This window comes from Pelophylax lessonae (assembly GCF_965119305.1).
Source record: "Pelophylax lessonae genome assembly, chromosome: 8".
In the NCBI taxonomy this organism is placed as follows: domain Eukaryota; kingdom Metazoa; phylum Chordata; class Amphibia; order Anura; family Ranidae; genus Pelophylax; species Pelophylax lessonae.
In genome coordinates this window covers 252,660,082-252,677,790 of record NC_138775.1, presented here as the reverse complement: position 1 = coordinate 252,677,790, position 17,709 = coordinate 252,660,082, and the positions used below count along the sequence as shown (strand labels likewise).

General features: G+C 44.0%; 1 protein-coding gene across 1 annotated transcript in view; it reads right to left on the bottom strand.

Annotated features, from left to right (window-relative positions):
* The window catches only part of MCOLN3 (mucolipin TRP cation channel 3), an 85,505-nt gene that overhangs the window by 51,330 nt on the left and 16,466 nt on the right, over nt 1-17,709 (bottom strand). Inside the window, exon 2 of the mRNA XM_082265821.1 lies at nt 16,174-16,335. The gene's annotated coding sequence lies outside the window, so the exon portion shown is untranslated. The remainder of the gene's footprint in view (nt 1-16,173; nt 16,336-17,709) is intronic.

Here is a 17,709-nt window from a genome sequence, read left to right as displayed (position 1 = left end):
TCCATTCAGTTACAGCCTGCGAAACCAGACCAATAGCAATTATTGGTCTGAAAGCTGATCCAATCAAGGAAAACATGGTGCGAGACATAGCTTCTATCTTGCGATCCACTGGATCTTTAAAAGACGGAGCGTCTTCTAAAGGAATAACCGTGGCTTTATTCAATCTAGCAATAGGTGAATCCACCACAGGTGGTTCTGTCCATTTCTTAATAAGGGTTTCCTCAAACGGATAACGCCTGTCAATGCGTTTAGAAATATTAAAAGTGCGTTTTGGCAGACGCCATTCTTCTTCGATTGGATTGCCAAAACATTTGGGCAATGGAAAAACCTTCGCCACTTTGATGCGCTTTTTAGTCCCAAAAGGGATCTCAGTTTCAGCTATTTCTGATGGAATACCCTGTAACCTTAAAGTCTCTTGAACAGATACAATGAGTGCGTTTACCAACGCTTCCTCTCGGGCTATGGCGGATGCCGAAACATCCTCCTCACTGTCTGAAGAGACAGGACCCGAGACACCAATACCAGATGAAGTACCTGCAACTGCAGAAATAGGCTCAGAGTCTGAATCCGAAGTTTCAGATAATAAGGGGTTAGGCGGGGGTCGCTTTCTTGCGCCCTGTCCCTGACAAGCCACTTCCACCCGGGACACAAAAGTTTCCATAATGGCTGACAAAGATTCAATTGTCAATGGGGTGCTGGAGGATCCCGCAGACCCCTCGAGGGGATCCGGAGGAGATACATGAGTGGCAGGGTCCATGTTAATACAGGACACCTTTGCCAGCAAAAACAAAAAAACTTTTTCCTTTTTTTTTTTTTTTTGTGTGTCTCCCCCTAGCGCAATAGCGCCCCTCAGAGTACCTGCTTCTCGATCCCAGAGACAGAGAGAGGGACCCCCAAGGCTCACCAACCGATGCAGTGCAGTTTCCAACAAACTGCAGTCAGCGTCTGTCTTACACAGACTGGAAGGAGCTGTTTGCTTTTTCCCGGGCAGAAGGCGTGGCTCCGCCCCCTGTGTACGCCCTCCGGCGTTCCCAGCCCTCCACGAGGTAGCTGGGCTCACAAAACATGGCCGCCCCCATAGAAGAGACATAAGACTCCAAAAACATGGCGGCCGGCGTGACCTGAGGACATACATGCATTCGGTCTACGGCAAAATGACGGCGGACCGCCGATATCGTCTTCCCAGCACATCCACCTGCACTCTGCTAAGAGGTGACATATGGATCTACAGAGATACACTGCACATAAGGTAGGATTATACCTCCTATGTCTGCTGTAATGTTACAGTCTGCTGGGTAGAGTGTTAGCTCTTGAACCAAGTCCACTTCCCACAAACACATGCTGTATTACAAGGGGGACTTGTAAGTATCAGATATATACTGACCATATATGGAGGGGCCCATAATATATACTGCCTCATAATGAGGAAAAAAGGGAACGTTTACTCACCATACCGAACCGACAGGCACCCTCTCTTCACAATACCCTCTCCACCGGGGTGGGGGTTTGTGGACGCCTCGACTCTCTGGTACCTGGCGTCCAAGCGAGCTTTTAACTCGCAAAGTCAGTCCCTTTACTGGGACTCCGTCGCGGCCGACTCAGCGCACTGGTCTGCACGCGCTCTTAGGCAGAAACCGGGGTGACCACTGGATCTTAACATCCAGCCCGTCGCCCGGCCCCGCATACTAACTTGAATATGTCGCGGCCGACCAAGCGCAATGCCATGGTCTGCGCGCGCTCGTAGGCCGGCTGGGGTGACCACAAGTGTCGCCCAGTCCGGCATTTTTGCTTGAAGATCTCACAGGAAAAAAACACTGGAGAAAACTACCTAAAAAATGTCTTTTTCTTAAGAAAAAAAGTCTTGCCAGGACCAAAAGATCCCAGCAAGGAACTTAGGTCCTTACTCCTGACTAGACAGAAAAAAACTGATTCCCTGTAGCAGAGAGAGGGAGGATATACCCTCAGGGACTGCCCCTAGGGTGGAGCCAGAACGTTTTGTCATTCTGCCTAGTCCTACTCCTGCGGAGACAACATAACCCAGCTCTTGAGAATCAAGAAGACTACGTCTGTCAATGAGCGATAGAGAAATTTTGTTTGGGTACAGCGTTGCGTGGCTGCGCAATTGTCAGTTAAAGTCGCGCAGTGCCAAGTTGCAAAAGTGGCCTGGACGTTAGGCAGGAAAATCCTCTGGGGCTAAAGTGGTTAAAGTAGAACTATTTTTTTTTTGCGTAGCGCAAGTGAGGGTTATAACCCCTGTCAGATTTTTTACTTCCTGTCCCATAGGCAAACAGGAAGTGAGAGGAAATCCCTGAAAATTAGGGGAATGCCTTGGGGATCCCCAGCTCACCAGAACTAGTGTCCCCATTTTACACTATTACATTTCCAGGGACAACCCAAAACGTGGGATTTTGCACAGAGTCCTGTCCGTAACCCGATAGAACACCTTTGGGATGAATTAGAGCGGAGACTGTGAGCCAGGCCTTCTCATCCAACATCAGTGCCCGACCTCACAAATGCGATTATGGAAGAATGGTCAGACATTCCCATAGACACAATCCTAAACCTTGTGGACAGCCTTCCCAGAAGAGTTGAAGCTGTTATAGCTGCAAAGGGTGGTCCAACTCAATACTGAACCCTACGGACTAAAGGGCCATACACACTATAAGGTTTTCCGAAGACTTTTTCCTTCAGATTTACCTTTTCTATGTAGTGAAAGGGCCTGCCAGATTGCATACAAATTGAAAGTGTTTAGGTTTGACCTCATATTATATGGTTTTGGTAAATCTAAAGGAAAAAGTCTTCAGAAAATCTTATAGTGTGTATGGCCCATAAGACTGGGATGCGATAAAGTTCATGTGAGTGTAAAGGCAGGCGTCCCAATACTTTTGGTAATATAGTGTATGTGCCTAGCTATGTGTAAATGTGTGTAAAGTGAGCAGCTTTTATTAACTGATCTCTACGTTTCTCAGCCCCTTGTGTACAGAGCTCCGTTTTGAATTTCAACACAGAGCACGGGGCTGTGATTGTACACAGCTGATCAGCAGGTCCCATCTGTAAATCATTAGCTGGGACTTGCTGATAGGCTTTTGCTATGCACAATCACAGTGGGAGCCTGCTGGGGGGCACACATGCACATGCCTGATAGCCAGAAGTAGGCAGCGAAGTACGGGTACTTTGGGTGGGAGAGCGTTAAGTGGTTAAAGTGGTTGTAAACTCATCCATACACCCAGTGAAGTGACTGGCGTCAGGTGATACAAACGAATCCTCCTACATAAGTTGTACCCGTGCAGTCTTCTCTACTCTATTCTGTTAAAAGTACTGAATGTTAAAGCTTTTTTTTAGAGTTAAAAAAAAGGGGACAGAGTGCTGAAATTACACTCTGCAGAGCTCAGTGAGGAGAGCTCTGGCAGCTGATTGGAGGGAAGGGACACACCCCCTTCACATAGCACACATGAAGAGAGCTGAGGTTGTCAATCAGCTGGAGCGCCCTTCTCTGTCACCATTTTCTCTTGTCAGGAAAACTTGGCAGAAGGGTCTCATGCTGATAGTAGAGGAATGAAACAGCAGACAATAGAGAGATATGCTTTGTTCATATTTCATGTCTGAGGTTTTGCAACCAGTTTAAAGAGTAACTCCACTTTTGTGGGGAAAAAAATAGCAAATAAAGAAAAAACAATATAGCGTATACAGTTGTGACACAAATCATATTGTAATTGAATGTTATTAAGAATTACCTTTCCTTTTCAATCGCGCATCACCAACGACCCGCTGTGATTAGACACAGAGGGAGCAGAGCTATGGGTACCACAGACTCCATGCCTGCCGGCACCCGCCGATCATTAGGCAGAGAGCCAGAACGGCCATCTGCCTATGTAAACAAGGCAGATCGCCGTTCTGTCAGTAGGGAAAGCATTGATCCTGTGTTTCTGCAAAGCAGGAACATGGATCAATTCCTACCCCTAGTAAAAGCACCTCCCCCACAGTAGTAAAACACTGGTCAGACACACAGTTAACCCTTTGATCACTCCTGATATTTAACCCCTTCCCAGTAAGTGTCATAAGTACACTGTGTATATTTTTAGCACTGATCACTGTATTAGTGTCACTGGTTCCCAAAAAAGTGTCAGTTAGGTTTCTGATTTGTCCGCTGCAATATCGCAGTCCCGCTATAAGTTGCTGATCGCCGCCATTACTATTAAAAATAAATAAATAAATATTCCATATATATCCCATAGTTTGTAGATGCGATAACTTTTGCGCAAACCAATCAATATACACTTACTGGGATTTTTTAACAAAAACATGTAACAATACATATTGGTCTAAACTGATGAAAAAATTTGAGGTTTTCATTTTTTTTTTTATTGGATATGTTTTATAGCAGAAAGTAAAAAATATTGGTTTCAAAATTGACAGCCATTTTTTCTTTATAGCGCAAAAAAAAAAAAAAAAAAAACACAGAGGTGATCAAATACCACCAAAAGAAAGCTCTATTGGTGGGGGAAAAAAATGACATATATTTTGTTTGGGTACAGTGTTGCACGACTGCGCAATTGTCAGTTAGTAAAAAGCAGTGCTGTATCGAAGAAAATAGCCTGGTCATGAAGGGGGGGTAAAACTTCCCGGAGGTCAAGTGGTTAAATCTGATTGTACATCTAACACTCCTCCCCCCCATCCCGACTGACAAGGCAGCTGTCCAAAGGTGTCCCCTTTGCTCCTTCATCCAGAGTGAAGGCACTCTAACACAGAAGGTGTGTTACTGGCCAGATCACCAGGTGAAAAAAAGAGGGGAGTAAAAAGCCTAAAAGCCTAAAAAAATAAAACAAATGCAGCCACTACATCTAATGATTGGTAAACTGTAATATACAATGTATTCTATTTTTGGTTTTGGGTTTAATACTGGTTTAACCACTTGCCGACCGCCGCAAGTACATATACTGTGGCGGTCACCCCCGACCAGGCAAAGCGACGTACCGGTACATCACTAGCCTGTCAAGAGCGCGCCTGCCCCGGCTCGTTCCCCAACAAGTCAGTGCATGTGACCGGCGGACCCGATGTCCGCCGGTCACTCGCGATCGTTCGCCGGGAAGGGAGAAAGGCAGGCGGCTAATGTAAACAAGTCGCCTGTCATTCTCTCCTGTGTAAAAATGGAGATCAGACGGTTCTACTATGTAGGACCATTGATCTCTGTTCTTACACCAGTAGCCATGTCCCATCACAGTTAGAAACACGCCCCTAGGACACACTTAACCCCTTCCCTGCCAGTGTCATTTTGACAGTAACAGTGCATATGTATAGCACTGATTACTGTAGTAATGTCACTGGTAACCCCAAAAGTGTCAAAAATGTCAGTCAAGGGTCCGATCTGTCTGCCCCAATGTTGCAGTCCCGCAAAAAAAAAAAAAAAAAAAAAAAAAATCGCAGATCGCCGCCATTACTCGTTAAAAAAAAAAAAAAAAAAATGACAAAAATCTTTCCCTTTGTTAGTAAACGCGATAACTTTTGCGCAAAGCAATCAAAATACGCTTATTGCGGATTTTTTTTACCAAACATATGTAGCATAAAACAAATTGGCCGAAAATGTTAAACAATTTAGATTTTTACATTTTTTTGGGGGGAATTTCATATAAAAAAATGTGAAAAATATTGTTATTTTTGCACAATTGTCGCTCTTTTTGTTTATAGCGCATGATCAAAAAATCGCACAGGTGATCAAATACCACCAAAAGAAAGCTCTGTTTGTGGGAAAAAAAGTGACGACAAATTCGTTTAGGTACAGCGTCGCACGACCGTGCAATTGTCCGTTAAATCACGCAGTAAAAAAATAAATAAATAAATAAAATCGCAAAAAAAACCCTGGTCAGGAAGGGGGTAAAATCTTCCGGGGCTTACGTGGTTAAACACAAACACAATAAGCTCATAACATGGATCATGATGCCATAAAACAGTTTAACAACCCTTAAGCAGGCTAATGCTGTGATACCGCTCTCATACTTGGTGAAATGAATAATAAAGTCTTTAATCACTTGAGTACAAGCCTGCATATACTGTACCTCTGTCTTTATTACCAGGTCATTTTACAGTTTTCAGTTTGACAATTACTGGGACATGCAACACTGTACCCACATTCATTTATACATTTTTTTTTTTAGAGTTTTTTTGGTGGTGATAAATGGTAATAATGGTGATTCTATTGTTTATGAAGAATATCATGTATATACCAATTATGATCATGTATTTTAGATATCTACATCCGTTATTTGTAATACAATCCAGCTACAACAATTTATGTCTGCCACCCACCCGAATGGAAACACACACACACACTTTTGTATGTTTTGGTGGTACCGGGCACTTTTACCCTCTTCCTGCCCAGGCCAATTTTCAAGATTTCAGCACTGTTGCAATTTGAATGACAATGGTCATGCAACACTGTACCCAAATTCAATTTTCATAATTATTTTCACACAAATAAGCTTTTTTTGGTGGTATTTAAATCACCACTGGGTTTTTTATTCTTTGCTAAATAAACAAAACAAAGACCAAAATATTTGGGGAAAAAAAGCAGAAACGTAGTCATAGTGGGTGGCACAGTGGTGTAGTGGTTAGCACTTTCACCTAGCATCAAGAGGGTTGCTGGTTCGAATCCCAACCACGACACTACCTGCCTGGAGTTTGCATGTTCTCCCTGTGCCTGCGTGGGTTTCCTCCGGGTACTCCGGTTTCCTCCTACACTCCAAAGACATGCTGGTAGGTTAATTGGATCCTGTATAAAAAAAAATTGGCCCTACTGTGTATGTATGTGAGTTAAGGACCTTAGATTGTAAGCTTCTTGAGGGCAAGGACTGATGTGAATGTGTAATGTATATGTAAAGCGCTGTGTAAATTGACAGCGCTATATAAGTACCTGAAATAAATAAAATAAAATAGTTAAAGATTTTGGAGATAGGTAATTTTTCTCCTTCACTGATGTGCACTGATAAGGGTTCCACCGAGGGGCATTGATAGGCTGCACTGATGGGCATTGATGGGGCGGTACTGGTAGGTACTAATGAGGAGGCACTGGTGGGCACTGATCGTCTGCTGCATCCACCTAGGTAAGTAGGATTCTAAAAAAAAAAACCCATATATCTCTTTTAAAGCCTATTACTGTAATGCAGTCAGGCACTGTGCAGTAGGCATGTCGGACCCCTGAAGATACGGATCGCTGCATTCTTTCTTTAGCCACCACAGAGTATTTCCACCCTTCCTACAGCACACTAGTTCAGTTAAAAAACAGATCCCCACACTTATTAGTGTGTATGCAAGTTTCAAACACCATTTGTATGTATACAGTTTTTTTTTTCCAGGGAGGATGCAGTTTTACCTCCAGCACTCTACTATTATTCTATTGATGCTGGTTGCTGAGGGATTTGTTGTTGTTGGACAGGTGTGGTGTTGCTGGGGGGGGGGGGGGGGGGGACTATTTTTGCTGTTAAGCAATTTATTTTTGCTATGGGGGAGGGGGGGTCTATTGTTTCTGGTGGATCTACTGTTGGCTGGTAGGGGATCTTTTGTTGCAGGGTCTATTGTTGGGGTAGTCTATTGTTGTTGGCTGCTGAGGGATCTATTGTTACTGTGGTGATCTACTGTTGCATGGGGGATCTATTGTTGCTGGCTGGATGCTGGGGAATCTATCCTTGCTGGGGTGGTCTATTGCTGCTGGCTGCAGAGGGACCTATTGTTACTGGGGAGATCTAGTGTTGAATGGATGGGGTCTATTGTTGCTGAGGAATCCATTGTTGCTGGGGTAGGGGGTCTATTGTTTCTGGCTTCAGTGGGATGTGTTGTTGCTGGCTTACTGCTAGGGGGGGTCGGTCTTGCTTGGCTGGCTGCTGTGGGATCTATTCTTGCTGGTGGGAGGTCTTTTATTGTTGACGATGGGGTCTACTGTTGGGGGGAGATTCTATTATTGCTGGCTGCTGTGGGGATCTATTGTTGTAGGGGGGCGGGGGCTATTGTTACCAATCAGGTTTGTTCTGCCAAATCAGCAAAAAGGGCCAGGGGACAGAGAGGGCCCGGTTTACTTTGGGGCACAGTGGCCTGCAGTAACTACAAAAGCCTCCCCCGAGCCCCACTTATTCAGCCAAGGCCGGTGACAGGAACCAGAACTCAACGGCTTGACAGTTTGGCTGAGAGCCCAACCAAATGTGACTGTTACATTTCTGGCATGTTGAGAATGTAACGTTTTTTTTGTAACCGTTAATCCATGGGTTTACCTCCGCTTTAAACTGGAAATTTACCCAAAACAACTTAAAGCGAAACTTTATTCATAACAACTTGATAAAAAAAAATTGTTCTTTAGCAAATAGCAGACATTCCACTTTAATAAATATGCCAGCAAAATGAGTGTGTGCTGTAAATTGATTCCAGCATTGTTCTTGCTTATTCTTGCTGGAGGCTGCCATTTTGCTGAAGCCCAAAGCCCCTGAACAGCAGTAAATCATAAAGCGGAACTAAACCCATCGATTTAACGGTTTCAAAAAACAGTTACATTCCTAGAATGTCGGGAATGTGAACTGTTCCATTTGCTTGTGTCTTCAACCAAACTTTCAAACCATCCCGACTGGTATCATAACTGATTACATGTGCAGCACCATGGCAGTTGCAGATCAAACAGAAGCAGCTTCCTTGGCTGAAAAGGATAGGAGGGCTTACTTCCGCTTTAAGGCTGTCAGTGAATTTTCCTCTACAATTTTAGCAGGGCCTAAAAATAGAGAGCAACTGAGCATGTGCAGAGCAGGATGAGATAGCGTATTACTGAATTTAAAATATAGGTACTTATTTTTAATGTTTTAGACAGCTATGCCTGCAAAAGGGGCCGGGCTGAAGTGATCTAGCAGGGCTTTATTTTATGACTAAAGTTCCACTTTAATAAGCACAGGGGTTTTTTTTTTTTTTCTATAGAAATGAAAAAAAAAAAAAAAAAAAAAACTTTTTGCTTGCTTTCTGTTATAAATCATATCAAATAAAAATGTCAGGATGGTGTAAAAATCCCAAAATGACCCCTTCTGGAAAGTAGATAGTAGCAAAATTATCTAGGTTTTTGTCACAAATGTTTGCAATGAAAAACAATGCTGGTACTGAAGTGATTTAACCATGGAGCTTAGTATTGGTGCACTAGATAAAACGCATTCATTAGGTACAGGTCATACACTAATCATGAAGAGGAGGTGAAGGGTTTCATGTAGTGATCGACCAGTATTGTTTTATTGCCGATACCGATATTTTGGTCATCGCATATCAGTATCGGCCGATATTTTCGTACATTAATTTTTTTTTTTTTTTTGACAGGTACTCTAGTGGAGGGATCTGGGGGTCTAAAAGTCCCCAAACCCCTCCTCTGCACTTAAGCATTCAAAACGCCAAGTTTGGCTGTTTTGAATGCTGTAAATTGTTTTGAATTTGGTGCTGAGTACCCGGAAGTGATGTCATGACATCACTTCCGGGTGTTTACATGGAGACCCAATCAGAGCCAAATTCGGCTTTAATTGGGTCTTCTCTTTGGCAGCCATGCAGGCTGATTGCCCAGGTCTCCCGGTGGGATGGGAGATCCAGACGAGCAGCGGAAGGCGGCGGGAGGGGGGGGGGGGGACGCATCGGTTGTCATTACAAGACAATAGAAGAAAAAGGAATTGGCAGCACTCCAGATGAGGTCAAAATCCAGATTTATTGACTGGACATCCAAACAATAGTGACAAGGTAGACGCGTTTCACACACTATACTGTGTGCTTAATCATTACTTTCTTCAATGTCATTACAAGACAGCCGACCGCTGGCTAAGGACGCTGATACCGGGGTGATGCCTCTAGCTGCAGGCATCACTCCGGTACAAGCACTTTACCAAAATAATAACCTCAGGGGTGGATTCCCATTTATTGGGGAAAGTGGATATCGGCCCCCGATTTATTGGCTTTGCAGATAATCGGTCAATCCCTAGTTTCATGTATAAGTTACATAAGGTGGGAGGAAGGAGATGAGGAGGATAGTATGCAGGATAAGGGAGGCAAAAGCGTTAAAGCAGAGCTCCACCCATAAGGGAAAGGAAAGTTCTGCTTTAAGCATGCCTCCTTCCCTCCTATGCCACATTTGATATGTATTTTTATTTATTTTTTTTGTGGGGGGGGGGATTGAGTACCTAGGTTTGACAGATACCTGCTCCCACTTTCGCTTGGCCGGCTTAGGCAATCCGAGCGGAAGTTCCCCCTTCCTCCCTTTAATTATTCCATCATTCAGGGGGCACAGAGCAACTAGCGCATGCACATGTAAACAGCCAGGTGCCCACAGTTGTAATGCTGGTGCCAGGGAGAGGAGAGGAAGAGAATCAGCCGGCCACTTTGCTGGATCGCGGGACAGGAGAGTGTGTGTTTATTATAAGTCAGCAGATACACAGCTGCTGACTCAAACACAAAAATGACTGGAACTCCGCTTTAACATACAGGTCACAAAAAGTTAGTATAAAGATAAGATGTACAAGGGAGGTGGGCAGGAGATGGAAGCCGGGGCACGGAGACGATCGGGAGGAAGAACCGCCGCTAGACACAGCCGGGCACATCGCTGGATCCCGGTGACAAGGTAAGTAACCCTGCTTACAGGATCCAGAGATGCTTCTGGCGGTACCCCGAGTGTGGATCGGGGTTACCGCTTTTGGCTCTGAAATTTAACCCCGAGCCACACTCAGGAATACCGCTAGGAAGGTTAAGGAAAGTCGCCCTCAAGTCGAATCCTCATCTACTGTATATTGATGTGATTTGGATCTGACATTACAGGAAGATTACCTAGGTAGTGCATGGCATCTTCATGTATGCTGTTATCTCTGCATACCTGCACAAGACAAAGTCACTTCAAAGTCGCATAAAAGTAATACTCGTGTCACCAGCGAATTGCCAGGAAGTCACACCATAAGTCGGGTGACTTTCAATTAGCAGTAGTGTGAAAGAAGCCTAAGGGAGTCTCTTCAGGATAAGCGCTAAGGCAATGCCATCAGCTCTGGACCTGAAAAATTCCACACATCAAACTTTTACCAGAATGGGGTCTTGAGAGTGCCTTTTTATCTAACAAAACCACCAAGCTACTCATTAACTCCCTTGTTATCTCTTGCCTTGGCTATTGCAACTTCTCATAGGCCTACCTCTCCACAGGCTATCCCCTCTTCAGTCTATCATGAATGCTGCTGCCAGACTCAGCTACCTTACCAACTGTTCAGTGTCTGCCACCCCTCTCTGCCAATCCCTCCATTGGCTTCTGAACGGCCAGCCAATTAAATTGAAATTTAAAATACCAACCAACAGCAACATACAAAGCCATCCACAGCTCTGCCCTGAGCTACATCCTCAATTTTGTCTTCAAATATCATCCAAACCGTCCTCTATGCTCCTCCCAAGACCTTCCGCTCTCAAGCTTTCTTGTCTCCTCCACCCATGCTTGTCTCCAGGACTTCGCCAGAGCCTCTCCCATCCTCAAACTCTCTACCTTAATCTATCTAGCTATCGCCTACTCTGTCCACCTTTAGACGATCCCTATCACGCCTGCAACTAACAACTAAACTTTTATCACTTTCATCAGCTCCTCCCCCACAGTTATAACTTTTTGTACCACTTGTCCCATCCTATTAGATTGTAAACCCTTATGAGAGGGGCCCACTTAAAGCCAGGTACACATGGGCCGAATGTCAGGATACATTTGCTGGTTCCAAGAAAAAAAAAACGGCATTTGTATATGTCGGCATAAGCAGCGTGCAGTAAGAGCAAAAGCTCAGTCAAAAGATGAAGACACGCAAAACATCCTACCACCGATGAACGGTGGCCGGAGGTTTTGCGTGTCTTCATCTTTTGCTCTTACTGCACGCTGCTTATGCCGCTGGGGCGTTCTGTCAGGTCTTGTTGGGCTCCACGGTTGGGATATCTGTATGCGCAATCTTGGCTGCTGCTCCTTCTTTATATAAAATGCTGGCGATTTTGTGACTCTTTGCATCATAAATGTTGTCTTGGACTACACCATTCATACATCCCTGAAGAAGGAATAAAATCCAAAAAAGCATCGGGTGTGCAGCCATGTTGCTCTATGAGTAATCCGTTTGTACATTTATACACTAGTGTCTGTATATACATTGACAATCTATGATAGAGTCTTTTTAGGGCTAGCCACCCTTTGCTGTATGCTTTATTTTTTGTACTTTTTGTAATAATAAATATGCAATTATTTTTATCCTTTGTACTATATTTAACTTATTGGGTTATAATCTAAAGTCTAAAAAATCATTAGGAGAAAGACCATTAAAATCCCATTTAGGGGGGTCCCTCCTCTCTTTTTCCTTCTGTATCAGGGATGTGGGTCTTATTCGGTATCTCATCCACTCACTAGCTGTTCCTTTTTCTCAGCCAATGGTAGAGAGCGCTGATCGAAGTGTTATTGCGGCGGGGGGGCGTCCCCCTGTCAGAACACAACAGCTCAGCGCAGGAGATCGCCGTACTTACTTTGCATTGTGAGTTTAGAAGTTTGGACCGGATCAGACAGTTTTTTTCCTTAACCAAAAACTAGTGTGTACCAGGCTTTACCTTCTTTTATTTTGTTGTACTGTAACTGTACTGTCTCGCTTTACATTGTAAAGCACTGTGCAAACTGTTGGCGCTATATAAATCCTGTATTATAATAATAATACTACACTGAGTCCATAGCCCCAGGTAACTTCCAGGCTATCCCTAAACAGCCAGTGCAGCAGGGCCCAGAAACAGCAGTTCAAAAGCCAGGCTGAGGATACCTGCACCAGAGAAATGCAAGGAGACAAACTCCTAGCACCAATGCAATCATTGAAAAAAAAAAATTGCTAGCCTAAAAAAATGTCTTAATGCAGCAGAGCTGTAAATAGAGATACCCATCCTCCAAGGACACCCGCAAGTGCAGGGTGACGTAATTTACACTCTTTGGAGAGCACACCGTGTACAGACAAAGCAGCACTTCCAGGTTTACAGGTGATCTATGTCAAGTATAATGTTAGTGCTCTGGCTTTTATATTTTGTACACAATAAACTATATTTTACTAAGGAAGGCTTTCCTCTTTTTTTTTTTTCTTGTATCTGCTATATTACCCTTTGCTTTAGATAAGAGTGACTGAAACCATTTCTTGGTCAGCGTTGGAACACACGAGGGGTCTTTAAAAAGTTTCTGCACTTTTTTATATTAATAGAGTTTATAAAAAAGTGCGGAAACTTTCTGAAGAACCCTCGTATTCTGAGCACAGAGACCTTCCATTATTGGAATTTATTAAGCCCATCTTGACTCACTTGGTAATACAAGGGGTCAGCGTGGGTTTCCTCCGGGTACTCCGGATCCTGTTAATTGGATCCTGTATAAAATTGGCCCTACTATGTATGTATGAATGTGAGTTAGGGACCTTAGATTGTAAGCTCCTTGAGGGCAGGGACTGATGTGAATGTACAATGTATATGTAAAGCGCTGCGTAAATTGACAGCGCTATAAAAGTACCTGAAATAAAATAAATAAAAATATCTCTGGTGAGTGCAGGTGAAGCTAAGGGTCAGGTGATGTGTGCACTGGAGCCCAAACAGGGAATATATCACAAGGAGTTTATTAACTATTTGCTTTTGAATGGCATGCAGCACTGAGCTTGTATTAGGGTTGATTTACTAAAACTGGAGAGTGGAAAATCTGATGCAGCTCTGCTTTTTCAATTAGGCTTTGACAAAAGCAGATTGGTTTCTATGCAGAGCTGCAGAAGATTTTGTATTCTCCAGGTATAGTAAATCAACCCTAATATATTTTGCCTAAGAGCAGAAACCACAATGAGGGACACTTTGAAACAAATTAGGGTACAAACAAAGAAGCGCTTCCAGGTTTACAGGTGATCTATGTCAAGTATAATGTTAGTGCTCTGGTTTTACATTTTGTATACAATAAACTATATTTCACTAAGGAAGGCTTTCCTCTTTTTTTTTTCTTGTATCTGCTATATTACCCTTTGCTTTAGATAAAAGAGACTGAAGCCATTTCTTGATCAGCGTTGGAACACACGAGGGGTCTTTAAATGTTTCCGCACTTTTTTATATTAATAGAGTTTTTAAAAAGTGCGGACATGTTTTGAAAAACCTTTGTATTTTGAGCACAGAGACCGTCCATTGTTGGAATTTATTAATCGCATCTTGACTCACTTGGTAATACAAGGAGTCATATATCTCTGGTGAGTGCAGGAGAAGCTGAGGGTCACCTGATGTGTGCACTGGAGCCCAAACGGGGAATATATCACAAGGATTTTGATAAATAATACATGTTGCACTATTTGCTTTTGAATGGCGTGCAGCACTGAGCTTGTATTAGTGCCGGTTCACATTTGTGCGATCACAGAGATCTCATGTAATTCAGAGCACACTGCTCCTAAAATTACATGCGATCTCTGTGCGGTGCAAAGTCAGCCATACAGTTTGTATGGCTGAATTCGCACCGCAATCGCACTCAACTCGCACAGGACCCTTTTTTTGGTCTGCAGCAGAATCGGATCACATGGCGGTTCACACTAGTGAGATCCGATTCTGTGCGAACTTTCAGATCGCACTGCGATATGCGATTTGATCTGCGGGTGTCGTTAACTTTTAATTGACACCCCCAGCGTATCGCATATGGCAGTGTGAACTGCCAGGGGTGCGGATGCGATTCCTGAAACTCGCTGTATATTCGCAGCGTTCCCGCATCTCACAAATGTGAACCGGCACTTAGGGTTGATTTACTGAAACTGGAGAGTGGAAAATCTGATGCAGCTCTGCTTTTTCAAATAGGCTTTGACATGCAATGGTTTTTATGCAGAGCTGCAGCAGATTTTGTATTCTCCAGGTATAGTAAGAGCCGGTTCACATTAGAGCGATCCGACTTGCCGGGGCGACCTCACAAGTCGCGGTGCGCAGCTCGCACCACGACCTCGGAGCGGCCAGAACGGACTTCATAACATTGAAGTCAATGCAGGTCGCTCCTGGTCACCCCAAAGAAGCTCCGGACCCTTTTTCTAAGTCGGAGCGACTTGTGTCGCTCCTATTAGAACGGGTCCACAGCTTCTCTATGGCAGGCGACCTACGGCGACCTGTCAGGCGACCAGGTCGCCTGACAGGTCGCCCCAGTGTGAACCGGCTCTTAATCAACCCTAATATGTTTTGCCTAGGAGGAAACCACAATAAGGGACATTTATGAAACAAATTAGTGACACAATTAGTCACAAATCATACTTGGTCTCCTTCAGTCTCTGACAGGTGTTCTGTATTCCAGAATAGGAATGAGTTCAGTGTTCGGTCTAAACGTAAGTTCGGATGTTCAGACATTTGTCCCAATGTTTAGGGAATTTGATGCAGATGAATATGACAACTTCCAGCTGTCAATGGCTACTAAGGAAGGATGTAGATTAGTAAATCCACCCCATTTATGTTGGACTTTATTACATGATCACTGTCATTTATGATTTTTATTAGTGCATGCATTTTTTAAGAAAATGATTGCTTGGCCAGTATTATTATTGCTTGAATACCTGTAAAGGTTATTTTTTATAGTTAAGGTGCTTCAGCACCATGTGACAGCAGCTGCCACAGTATTAATATTTATTTAGGTAGCACGGATGTTTTCCCTGTTTTCACAACTTAGAATCCGGCACAGAATGTTTACTAAACGTAGACAGATATACATACACTTACATATGATATATCTGTATATAAGCTCCCTTAAAATGCCAAGATAACATGAATAAGTAGTAAATATTAAATATAACACTCTTTTAGAAAGGGTTTATTAAGGATTAAATTATGGTCACAAAAAATCAATAGATACACAGAGGAACTGACCACAACTCCACCCAAAAATTGAATAAAGTCAGAGCATTGTACGTAATTACTGTACATCCAATATGTAGACCATAGCGAATACAGCATAAAGACAATTTAAAAGTATTATCCATGAGTATACAATGTATATACACTGCAAAGTCTTTCTATCTATTGTACCTGTACCTTGGTGATGGCAGGATAAACATATACCATAGATATATACATACACTTATAGAAGGTCCACTCCTCTAGAGTCCATGGCCATGTGTCTCCACACAGGTACACAGCAGGATGATGGGGATTGTACTCACCGACAAGCACTTTTCAGCGGATGGATGCTCCTCTCCTCTGCGTGGTATTCAGTTATCCCAGGCGGAGATCGCACTTGGATTTATCATGCCAGGATGTCATGAACTATTATTTCTACATCCTCAGCTCAGCGGGTAACTGTGAGGATCCCTCTAATGTCCTACGCTCCTTTAAAAGACAAAGGATCAAAATCGTGTTGGGTCAAATGACAGTTTGATCTTACAGCCCCCTCCCTCCACACATTATACCAGCAACCTCAGTAACAGTCTCTGTCACTCAATGGCAGTCTCTCTTCTTGGTAGCAGTCTCTTTTTCTCAGTGGCAGTTGTCTATCTCTCAGTGACAGGATTCTATGCCCCCACCCCCTCTCAGTCTCTCTCTGACAAACTTTATTTCAATGTCAGTTTCTTCAGTACTGGCAGTCTATATCTGCCAATGAAAATCTCATTGTGTCCTTGGTAAAAACTGTCATCCACGTCTTCTATATGTCAGACAGGGAGTATCGGCAGCTCACTACTCCGGTCTGTCTGTAGGAGTTGTCTCTGGGTGACAGTGTTCATCCAGAATCTCCATCTCTCACTGTCACTCTGTGAACTCAAATCCCCTCCCCCGCAGGTGTTCCTGCCCCTAAGCCTAATTCAGATTGATGCCAGACCCCGCCTCTCTCTGTACCTCCACCTGTTCTCTCCCTGACCCTCCTACCAATTATCCTCCCACATGATCAGTGTGTATACTGGCCTGTCTCTTCCCCCACTTCTCTACTGTCAGTCTATAGATCCTGGCCTGTCTCTTCCCCTCACTGCTCTACTGTCAGTCTATAGATCCTGGCCTGTCTCTTCCCCCACTTCTCTACCGTCAGTCTATAGATCCTGGCCTGTCTCTTCCCCCACTTCTCTACTGTCAGTCTATAGATCCTGGCCTGTCTCTTCCCCCACTTCTCTACCGTCAGTCTATAGATCCTGGCCTGTCTCTTCCCCCACTTCTCTACTGTCAGTCTATAGATTCTGGCCTGTCTCTTCCCCCACTTCTCTACTGTCAGTCTATAGATCCTGGCCTGTCTCTTCCCCCACTTCTCTACTATAAGTCTATAGATTCTGGCCTGTCTCTTCCCCTCACTGCTCTACTGTCAGTCTATAGATCCTGGCCTGTCTCTTCCCCCACTTCTCTACCGTCAGTCTATAGATCCTGGCCTCTCTCTTCCCCTCACTGCTCTACTGTCAGTCTATAGATCCTGGCCTGTCTCTTCCCCCACTTCTCTACCGTCAGTCTATAGATCCTGGCCTGTCTCTTCCCCCACTTCTCTACCGTCAGTCTATAGATCCTGGCCTGTCTCTTCCCTCACTTCTCTACCGTCAGTCTATAGATCCTGGCCTGTCTCTTCCTCCACTTCTCTACCGTCAGTCTATAGATCCTGGCCTCTCTCTTCCCCCACTTCTCTACTGTCAGTCTATAGATCCTGGCCTGTCTCTTCCCCCACTTCTCTACTGTCAGTCTATAGATCCTGGCCTGTCTCTTCCCCCACTTCTCTACTGTCAGTCTATA